Genomic DNA, 12,262 nt, shown 5'->3' with positions numbered 1-12,262 from the left:
TTTATTGCTTTATTTTATCATTTCATCATATTTACATTCCGCTATTTTTCCTTTGTCCATTTGGACATTTATATTTCCGCTATTTTCTCTTTGTCCACTTGGACATTATGTTTATGTTTCCGCTATTTTCTTTTTGTCCACTTGGACCATACTTTACTTTTATGCCAAAACACTAATATATAACAAAAATCTAAAAAATACCTAAGGCTCTCTTTTGGACTATTGGTTACTATCCTGAGCATTTTGGAGATTCGGACTTATGGACTTAAGACCTCTGGACCCTTATTCTATTATTACTCTGTTGTTATTCTGTCTGTCTGGCATTGGATTGTTGTCTGTTTGTATGTGCAGGTATTTCCTTGAAAGCCCTTGATGATTAATTCCAAGGCACTGATATAAGGATTTTACCCGAAAACAGCCGTTACTCTGCCCGATTTTCGTCAGAATTTTTAATGTGCTTAATGCAAAGTGGTGCTAAGATAATAAGTTCATCTGGATCCCCAAGTGATAATGTTGGTTTAGTATTGATATTCCAAAGGATGGGAAATCTACCTTGACTCACAATGTCAAGTGTTGGCTTCTTATTTCGGTTAGACCGTTTCTTTCCTTAGCTTTTATTTTACGCAATAGGATAGCCTCTTCATCTCCTCCCCTTCTTAAATTTTCAAAATCTTCTCCCTTTTTCAAAAACCTTCTTATGTTTGCAATCATTTTCAAAACGTTTTCTTTAAAATATCTTTTGCCCTTAGTGGCTTTTTCTTCAAAAGTTTAGACACTGTTAATTGTCGAAACGAGTGGTTATACCCCACGATTTTGAAATTGATTGATATAATGAGATCTTTTCCGCGCGAGAGAGCTAGTGGCATACTCGTCGATTTTATCCGAGTTGGAGCCCTTCTTTCATTTGCGATGCAAAGAACTCGTTTGTTCTCATGCTCAAGATCAATGGCTGAGTATTTCTCTCCGACGACGATAAAGTGTTTATTCGTTTTTAAAACGTTTTTCCCTAAAGCGGAACTACATTAGCTCTGACTTCTCCATTGCACCGAGGAGGTATGTAGGCCCAAGGCTTAACGCTTTGCCGAGCTTATTTTAAAAATAAAACAAACCCGTTTTTTAGCACACACACGACACAGATTTTCAAAAAGGTTCCTGTGGAGTACCACAGATATGAGGGGTGCTTAAAATCTTCCCCTCATATAATCAACACCCGTACCTGAGATCTCTTTCTTGTTTTAAAAACAAAACTTTGGGTTTTTCGTTCTTTTCCCTTTTCCTTTGGAAACAATAAAGTGCGGTGGCGATTTCAAACAAAATATTGATTCGAGTCAATCCTATGGCTTCGATATCAGATTTTCCCCGCTACAGAAAAATGGCGACTCCACTGGGGATCCAGTTTTAAGTGTGTTAAGCCTATTTTTGTTTATCTGTGTGTTTTTTCTGTATATACTGTTGCGTGCTTTGTTTGTTTATCTTTTTTTTTTCTTTTTGGTGCTCGATGGTTCCTCTGTGATGAGATAAAGTTCTAACCCGAACTTTGGTGAGTAACTTGAGATAGGAGGTGGTAAGACCAATAGTCGCATGTCAGGAGCAATCCTTACCATGAGCGTCATATGGTGGAACCCCAATCAGTGGAGGACTCATGGAAGGTAGTAGAGGTTGTTACGAACCATCGTGATAATGCTATTACTTTCAATAGTGAGTGTCCGTAGAAGCTGAATGACCTAGAACCTTTTTAACCCATCTAAGCCTTTTTAGGATGTAGTGCAGAAACAAGATCAAGTACCAATTTGAGCTTGTTGTCATGCGATACTACGCTCAGACGAGGTCTTTTTAGGCATATTATTGGCGCCCATGAGCAATTGTGCGTGCCGGTAATATCCAATAGAAGATTGAAAACTCTGGGAACCTTTGTAGAACCCGATTGGCAGGTACAAAATTCCTTAGATCATACCTTTTGGGATGGTTGGACCGATGGCTCCATGCTCGTGACGTCGAACCTTTGAACTATGATCTTATGTGACCTTGCGTACTCTTGGTTGTGGTTGATGCATAAACCATGCATTCATGCATCCATGAAAACTCTTTTTCTTTTGATTTTCAAGGAACTTAGAGGTCTTTCCTTGTAAACATCATAAGTTTCATCAAACTCAATGGATCTTGGGTGTTGATGGGGTGAAAATTCTAATCCACCAAAATGGATGATTGATTTTGATGATAACTTAATCAAAGCTTTAGTCCAATGTTGAGTGTTTACAAGTTAATATCTTAAGTTCCTTGAAACTCAAAAATTAAAATAAAATAAAAAAAAACAAATTACTGCATTGCATGCATCATTCTACATTTGGTCCTGCTTTCTAAAGAAATTCTCCAGAGCCTTATTTCCTTTCTCCTGGTATCATCAGTACAACACTCTTGCTAAGAAGAAATGGAAAGCATCAAACAAGATATTCTTGAGCTCCGTGAAGAGGTGGTTACTTTAAAGGCTGGTATGGAGCATCTGACTGCTCTAGTTGAGGCTTTAGTTGCTGCCCAAGTCAATCCTTCTATGAAGGAAGAAAGGATGGCAAAGTTCTTTCTTGAAACTCTGAACTCATCCTTTCCTAAGGGGATAGTAGTCCATACACCTACTTACTCCCGTGGAGAGGTGGATATGAATGCGCTTCTAGAAAAGGATGTCCGAAAGGAATGTTTGCTTGAAAAAGGTAATTCAGCTGGTATTGTGAAGAAGTTTGGTAATGACTTTTCAAAGAAGATAATCAGGGGAGGAAACAATCATCATCAACATCAGCATGTCATTCATGTATCCAATTCAGTTCATGCAATCCCAGATTATCAGCAGAGTACTCGTCAACAAGATTCTCCACCCAACGAGCAAAATCAACCTCAAAAGGGGAATTTTGATCTTATCCCCATGACTTACGCAGAATTGTTCCCTGCTCTAATTCATAAGAATTTGGTTCAGACAAGGTCACCACCTCCAATTCCAGAGAAGATTCCTTGGTGGTACAATGCTAATGTCACTTGTGCTTTTCATCAGAATGCTCTTGGACATGACTTAGATAATTGTTGGCCTCTAAAAAATGAAGTTCAAAGATTAATCCATGCTGGTATTTTGACTTTCCAAGATGATGGTTATGATGTTCAAGCCAATTCTTTGCCAAAGCATGATTGAATCACTATTGATGGTAGCCTGAAGCTCGAAAGATGTTTCGTTCCGCATATGCCCAGATGGAGAGAGTTTTTCTCAGTTTTTAGTATTCTTATTGATTTCCATTTGTAATATTTCTTGTTTTTCAATGCATTGTTTGCATGTAGAAACTTGTTTATTTTTGAATGTTAATGCTAATGCAATGATAATGTTTGTCTTGAAGTAATTCATTCGTTTCACTCATGTTTATTTGTTTTTATGCATTATGATACCAATTGCTTTTGCCAAACTCTTGCTTATGCAAAGATTGGAAGGAGGAGGATGATCTGAAAACGCAAAATTTCTAGTTGTATGCTTTTGAATAAGACCCTGCTGATGATGTACAGGCATTGTTTCAAATTCCCAAACACCGGAGATATAAGGAAGATAATCCCTTGTTAACCCCTTTTGAGCCTTGAAGTAGGAGCTTCTTTTCTAAACGAAAAACCCTAATTTTTAACCTGGGGCAGGGTAGTGTTCAGTTGATTTGACCAAGTGTTCAGATTTCAAAAAGGATTGTGCATCCAAAGGTCAAGCATGTCATATCCACATCAATGGTTGGATCATGGAAAACCACAATGGTTATTCCCCGCGCATCAAAAGGCTGGAAAATGTGAAACCACAATGGTTATCCTTCATCCGCCAAGAAGGAGGCAGTCTCAACCCTCTCAAGAAGTCAAGACAGAGTTAATGTCACACGATTTGTTCAAATCAAAAGAATAAAAAGGAAAGAAAAAGAAAGAAGAAAAAAGCTCGCTAAGTCAAAAACTTGAAAACAAGTGGCTTAGGCAAAAGTTAGAGCATCCCGCTGGACAACCAATTCAAAAGAATTAGTCCAGGCAAAAGTTAGGGAAATAAATATAAAAAAAAAGAGGAAAAAGTGAAAAGTGAAAAGAAAGGACTACCCTCAAAAGTCCTCAAAAATGAACAAATTTGTGTGAATACAAAAACGAAGACAAAAAGAGGTGACTGCTACTCCCAAGAAAGTTTCATTGGATCTTTAATGGCATAAAATCCTTTTGAGAGATGAATACTCATGTTGAATTAACTGAACATAGGACTAGAGAACATCACGAAGATGGGGTGGGCTAAATAAACTTTGAGCCTAATCTTTTTTTCTGAAAAAACCGTGAACCTGGCCAAGTTATAACCCTTAAAAGTCCTAATTGAAGCAGGGTTTATTTTGAAAGCACACTTAAAACAAGAAAGCGTTCCTGACTCCTATCGGTTATGCTGAAAACTTGTGTTGGTATCATATGCATAAAAAACAAAAAAAAAATCAATGTCATCTCTTAACTAGTGATTCATTCACAAGGTTTTGCGACATCTTTTAATAGAACTTCAAGACTTACATAATTGTTGCATTTTCATTATCATTCTCAGAATAAACATTTTTCTGCTTGTAAACATTTGTTTGACATCCAGGAAGTTTACATCTGATCATCAGTAGAAAACTAAAACATTGCCAGGGGCATGTTGTTTTCCTAGTATAATGCTTTTGAAAGTTTGATTACCATCATGGGGCAAAGCTCGAAGACTTTGTCGAGTAAAATAATGTGCCAAGTTTAGTCAATCTGGGGCAGCTACGTCGAGATTTAACAAATCTCTCCAAGAATCTATTGATCCAGGGCAGATTATTCCAAGTCTGCATGACGCGAAGGATCTCTATGAACCTTTTTGAGGTAGTTTCCTTTCATAGACCATGTAATCTGGGGCAAGTCGTGAATCCGAAGTTACCTTGATCACCTCATTAGCTTGAAGTACAAAGGTTGTTGCCATGATCAATCCAGAGTATGTCACTCTCTACCAAGAAGTTTTGAGACAACGTTTGACTGTTGGGTTTTCTTTCTCACCTTGTGTTGAGTTTTGAACTAAAATCCCCCGCATGTTAACTTGTTTGCTTTGATGTTAACTTCTTAGTTCCTCTGCAAGTTCGGAATGGTGATTTTCTCCAAAGAAATTTTCTCTGATTTCCCATAATAGAGCTTGATGTGTTGTCCAATCTTTTTGATAAAAAGAAGATGATCTGTAAATTCCTCACAGAGATTGATTAATCCCCAGTTGAGTTTATTCCTCAAGGGGCAAAGCTTTGTTTGACCGTTTCTATCCAGTTTGTTCTTGGAGTTGAACTTTGGTCTCTTGCAATACTATTTTGAACCACTCTAGGCTGGGAAACCTAGATTGAGAAGGCATTTATTTTGCACCTCTTAAGGATTTCTTCTTTCCTCAACAATGGAAAATTCATTTGTGATTGATGTTCTTATCAGAGACTGAAATATTTATTTTCCAGCAGTGTTGTTATTGCACTCCCTTGGAATTTGTGCTTGAAAGCAAGGGGCAGGTTTTGACTTTAAGCAACTTATGTTATCCCCATCATGTTTTGGCTGACAACAAGCCTCTTTATTTGAGCAAGTTTGTACGTCTCCACATATCAATCTTATCTTCAAAGCAAGCAAAAATCTCCTTCAAAGAGTAAGTTTGTTCACTACTTTTGTTATTCCCAACGGGTCAGTAGACGACAATCTTCTCCGGAAGATAGTTTGTCCACTTTTGGACTTCCCAAGCAGGTCGACAGTTGACAATCTTCTCCAGAAAATAGCTTGTCTGCTTTCAAAGTTCCCCACCAAAGTCAGCAAATGGCAGTCTCCTCCATTAGAAGACTGTTTGCTCACTTTTTCCTAAGATGGGTCAACGAATGGCAGTCTCTTTCAGCAGAAGACAGTTCGTTCCGCTTAAGGATTTCTCGACAGGGTCGGCAAATGGCAGTCTCTTTCAGCAGAAGACAGTTTGTTCCCTTTGAGATAACGGATGGCAGTCTTCTTCATGAAGACAGTTCGTTTAAGAATTCTTATTTTAAAGTCAGCAAATGGCAGTCTCCTCCATTAGAAGACAGTTTGCTCACTTTTTCCTAAGATGGGTCAACGAATGGCAGTCTCTTTCAGCAGAAGACAGTTCGTTCCGCTTAAGGATTTCTCGACAGGGTCGGCAAATGGCAGTCTCTTTCAGTAGAAGACAGTTTGTTCCCTTTGAGATAACGGATGGCAGTCTTCTTCATGAAGACAGTTCGTTTAAGAATTCTTATTTTAAAGTCAGCAAATGGCAGTCTCCTCCATTAGAAGACAGTTTGCTCACTTTTTCCTAAGATGGGTCAATGAATGGCAGTCTCTTTCAGCAGAAGACAGTTCGTTCCGCTTAAGGATTTCTCGACAGGGTCGGCAAATGGCAATCTCTTTCAGCAGAAGACAGTTTGTTCCCATTGAGATAACGGATGGCAGTCTTCTTCATGAAGACAGTTCGTTTAAGAATTCTTATTTTAAAGTCAGCAAATGGCAGTCTCCTCCATTAGAAGACAGTTTGCTCACTTTTTCCTAAAATGGGTCAACGAATGGCAGTCGCTTTCAGCAGAAGACAGTTCGTTCCGCTTGAGGACTTCTCGACAGGGTCGGCAAATGGCAGTCTCTTTCAGCAGAAGACAGTTTGTTCCCTTTGAGATAACGAATGGCAGCCTTCTTCACGAAGACAGTTCGTTTTGCTTAAAGATTCCTCAGCAAAGTCAGCAAATGGTAAGTCCCTTCATTAGAAGTGACAGTTTGCATCCATTTCCTTTTCTCAAGCCATGTCCTTGAAGAAGTTGATCCCTATTCTTAGCGGCAGCTTATTGTTCTCAGCAGCTTATCGTCAACCATTGAGGCGATAATTCAATTTTCTTCTACCTTCAACTATTGAGTTGGTAGCTTATCGTCAACCATTGAGGCGGTAATTCAATTTTCTTCTACCTTCAACTATTGAGTTGGTAGCTTATCGTCAACCATTGAGGCGGTAATTCAATTTGCTTCTACCTTCGACTATTGAGTTGGTAGCTTATCGTCAACTATTGAGACGGTGATTCGATTTTCTTCTACCTTCAACTATTGAGTAAGAGGATGGTCCATGAATCAAAATGTTATCGTCAGTGGTACGGAGATACATCTCTTCATATCATCAGTGGTACGATGGTGTGTTAACGAAAAATTGGTATTCTGATTCAGGATGCGTACTTTCTCATCCCCAATGAAAGAGGATGCCCCCCTTTATCATCTCCAGCGAAAGGTGATTGCTTTAACCTCTCTGGTGCGAAATGTTTCCCCAGAGAAGTTTCTTTTCCCACCAAAGTTTCATCTCTCCAACAAAGTCTTGCCTTCCCCAGTGGAGTTATGCCAGCAAGACATTTGTTCCCCCAGTGGAGTCCTTTTCCTCCCCAGTGTTGTCGTGTTTTATCCTCATCATATGCATTCATTGCATAGCATCTTAGGTTCAAAAATTGTGCTTTATATATTTAAGTCTCTTCGATTTCGTCAAAACGAAGATTTCCAATCATCGTATCTCCAAATCGAAGAAACTTAAATAGGGGCATCTGTCATACCCCAATTTTTGACCCTAAGATCACACATCATTTGCATACCAATCATCAATCAAGAAGTTTTAACTTAGAACTCTACTTGTGGTGTTATGCTCAATTCATCTGCAAGGGAATCATCAAGCACCCATGTTTAGTCTTGTATATATTGTTTTACTAACCAAAATACCAAAAATATTGCCTTGTGCTTTGGTGTGTTTGTGTTTTGTAGGTACCAAGTCATAACATCCATCAAAAGGAGCATTTTTCAACATTTTCATTATGCAAATCGATTTGCATAAGGTGTAAATCGATTTACACAACTGTTTCTGCACCAGATTTGCTTCTGCCATCAGTGCAAATCGATTTGCATAAGACAGCAATCGATTTGCATAACTGTTTTTGCCCCAGATTTTGCCTTTTTCAGCTATGTAAATAGATTTGCATAAAGTGTAAATCGATTGCACCAGTGCGAATTTGGAAAAATGAAGGCAAAATTCAGCTTTTGAAAGTGTTGACATCATTTGCAAGCATGGGAAGCATGACTTAGCTCTTGTATTTGATTACCTACATCATTTAATCATAAACCCTCATGTGATTGCATCAAGACCATTGGATCTCATTTTTGGCTCCAAATCCTTTTCCCAAGCCTAATTCTATTTTCCAATCCTAACTCCAAGCCACAAAATTTCCCAAGCCTAAGTGCTATAAATTGAGGCATTCCCCTCCTCATTTTTCAAGCTTTGATAGCCAAGAAACTTATTGCAAATTCTCTCTTCACCTCTTCCAAACCCATCACTCAAAGCTCTTTTTCTTCCACACAAATTAGTGAGTCACATCTTGAACCTCACTAATTTAGAGCTAAACCTCAACATAAACACTACTTTTTCTTCATCAATTGTGAGAGATCAAGGCTTGTGGTTGTGTGTTCTTGAAGAAGATTCAAAGTTTGTGAAAGATTTGGTAAAATTCTAGATCCAATCCATAATTCAAGATGTGATCCATTGTTGTTTATGCTTGATGCACCTGTGGTGCTATATTGATGAGATTTACTTGCTTACTTGATACATTTTCGTGCACAAATTGATCCAAGATCACAAGGTGTTTGGTTTTATGTTTAAACAAGTTTTCTTCTCTTTATTTGCTGTTTTTTTGAAAACTGTGTTGTGCAAATCGATTTACATCTGGTGCAAATCGATTTACACAACTGAAAAACTGCGCAGATTTGAAAACAGAGTTATGCAAATCGATTTACACTCTGTGCAAATCGATTTACATCTGGGCTCTCTTTGGACTATCGGTTACTATCCCTAGCATTTTGGAGATTCGGACTTATGGACTTAAGACCTCTGGACCCTTATTCTGTTATTACTCTGTTGTTATTCTGTCTGTCTGGCATTGGATTGTTGTCTGTTTGTATGTGCAGGTATTTCCTTGAAAGCCCTTGATGATTAATTCCAAGGCACTGATATAAGGATTTTACCCGAAAACAGCCGTTACTCTGCCCGATTTTCGTCAGAATTTTTAATGTGCTTAATGCAAAGTGGTGCTAAGATAATAAGTTCATCTGGATCCCCAAGTGATAATGTTGGTTTAGTATTGATATTCCAAAGGATGGGAAATCTACCTTGACTCACAATGTCAAGTGTTGGCTTCTTATTTCGGTTAGACCGTTTCTTTCCTTAGCTTTTATTTTACGCAATAGGATAGCCTCTTCATCTCCTCCCCTTCTTAAATTTTCAAAATCTTCTCCCTTTTTCAAAAACCTTCTTATGTTTGCAATCATTTTCAAAACGTTTTCTTTAAAATATCTTTTGCCCTTAGTGGCTTTTTCTTCAAAAGTTTAGACACTGTTAATTGTCGAAACGAGTGGTTATACCCCACGATTTTGAAATTGATTGATATAATGAGATCTTTTCCGCGCGAGAGAGCTAGTGGCATACTCGTCGATTTTATCCGAGTTGGAGCCCTTCTTTCATTTGCGATGCAAAGAACTCGTTTGTTCTCATGCTCAAGATCAATGGCTGAGTATTTCTCTCCGACGACGATAAAGTGTTTATTCGTTTTTAAAACGTTTTTCCCTAAAGCGGAACTACATTAGCTCTGACTTCTCCATTGCACCGAGGAGGTATGTAGGCCCAAGGCTTAACGCTTTGCCGAGCTTATTTTAAAAATAAAACAAACCCGTTTTTTAGCACACACACGACACAAATTTTCAAAAAGGTTCCTGTGGAGTACCACAGATATGAGGGGTGCTTAAAATCTTCCCCTCATATAATCAACACCCGTACCTGAGATCTCTTTCTTGTTTTAAAAACAAAACTTTGGGTTTTTTGTTCTTTTCCCTTTTCCTTTGGAAACAATAAAGTGCGGTGGCGATTTCAAACAAAATATTGATTCGAGTCAATCCTATGGCTTCGATATCAGATTTTCCCCGCTACAGAAAAATGGCGACTCCACTGGGGATCCAGTTTTAAGTGTGTTAAGCCTATTTTTGTTTATCTGTGTGTTTTTCCTGTATATATTGTTGCGTGCTTTGTTTGTTTATCTTTTTTTTTTCTTTTTGGTGCTCGATGGTTCCTCTGTGATGAGATAAAGTTCTAACCCGAACTTTGGTGAGTAACTTGAGATAGGAGGTGGTAAGACCAATAGTCGCATGTCAGGAGCAATCCTTACCATGAGCGTCATATGGTGGAACCCCAATCAGTGGAGGCCTCATGGAAGGTAGTAGAGGTTGTTACGAACCATCGTGATAATGCTATTACTTTCAATAGTGAGTGTCCATAGAAGCTGAATGACCTAGAACCTTTTTAACCCATCTAAGCCTTTTTAGGATGTAGTGCAGAAACAAGATCAAGTACCAATTTGAGCTTGTTGTCATGCGATACTACGCTCAGACGAGGTCTTTTTAGGCATATTATTGGCGCCCATGAGCAATTGTGCGTGCCGGTAATATCCAATAGAAGATTGAAAACTCTGGGAACCTTTGTAGAACCCGATTGGCAGGTACAAAATTCCTTAGATCATACCTTTTGGGATGGTTGGACCCATGGCTCCATGCTCGTGACGTCGAACCTTTGAACTATGATCTTATGTGACCTTGCGTACTCTTGGTTGTGGTTGATGCATAAACCATGCATTCATGCATCCATGAAAACTCTTTTTCTTTTGATTTTCAAGGAACTTAGAGGTCTTTCCTTGTAAACATCATAAGTTTCATCAAACTCAATGGATCTTGGGTGTTGATGGGGTGAAAATTCTAATCCACCAAAATGGATGATTGATTTTGATGATAACTTAATCAAAGCTTTAGTCCAATGTTGAGTGTTTACAAGTTAATATCTTAAGTTCCTTGAAACTCAAAAATTAAAATAAAATAAAAAAAACAAATTACTGCATTGCATGCATCATTCTACATTTGGTCCTGCTTTCTAAAGAAATTCTCCAGAGCCTTATTTCCTTTCTCCTGGTATCATCAGTACAACACTCTTGCTAAGAAGAAATGGAAAGCATCAAACAAGATATTCTTGAGCTCCGTGAAGAGGTGGTTACTTTAAAGGCTGGTATGGAGCATCTGACTGCTCTGGTTGAGGCTTTAGTTGCTGCCCAAGTCAATCCTTCTATGAAGGAAGAAAGGATGGCAAAGTTCTTTCTTGAAACTCTGAACTCATCCTTTCCTAAGGGGATAGTAGTCCATACACCTACTTACTCCCGTGGAGAGGTGGATATGAATGCGCTTCTTAAAAAGGATGTCCGAAAGGAATGTTTGCTTGAAAAAGGTAATTCAGCTGGTAGTGTGAAGAAGTTTGGTAATGACTTTTCAAAGAAGAGAATCAGGGGAGGAAACAATCATCATCAACATCAGCATGTCATTCCTGTATCCAATTCAGTTCATGCAATCCCAGATTATCAGCAGAGTACTCGTCAACAAGATTCTCCACCCAACGAGCAAAATCAACCTCAAAAGGGGAATTTTGATCTTATCCCCATGACTTACGCAGAATTGTTCCCTGCTCTAATTCATAAGAATTTGGTTCAGACAAGGTCACCACCTCCAATTCCAGAGAAGATTCCTTGGTGGTACAATGCTAATGTCACTTGTGCTTTTCATCAGAATGCTCCTGGACATGACTTAGATAATTGTTGACCTCTAAAAAATGAAGTTCAAAGATTAATCCATGCTGGTATTTTGACTTTCCAAGATGATGGTTATGATGTTCAAGCCAATTCTTTGCCAAAGCATGATTGAATCACTATTGATGGTAGCCTGAAGCTCGAAAGATGTTTCGTTCCGCATATGCCCAGATGGAGAGAGTTTTTCTCAGTTTTTAGTATTCTTATTGATTTCCATTTGTAATATTTCTTGTTTTTCAATGCATTATTTGCATGTAGAAACTTGTTTATTTTTTAATGTTAATGCTAATGCAATGATAATGTTTGTCTTGAAGTAATTCATTCGTTTCACTCATGTTTATTTGTTTTTATGCATTATGATACCAATTGCTTTTGCCAAACTCTTGCTTATGCAAAGATTGGAAGGAGGAGGATGATCTGAAAACGCAAAATTTCTAGTTGTATGCTTTTGAATAAGACCCTGCTGATGATGTACAGGCATTGTTTCAAATTCCCAAACACCGGAGATATAAGGAAGATAATCCCTTGTTAACCCCTTTTGAGCCTTGAAGTAGGAGCTTCTT

Source organism: Vicia villosa, linkage group LG4, assembly GCF_029867415.1.
Source record: "Vicia villosa cultivar HV-30 ecotype Madison, WI linkage group LG4, Vvil1.0, whole genome shotgun sequence".
NCBI classification, from domain to species: Eukaryota; Viridiplantae; Streptophyta; class Magnoliopsida; order Fabales; family Fabaceae; genus Vicia; species Vicia villosa.
Note: the sequence above shows the minus strand (reverse complement) of the source record.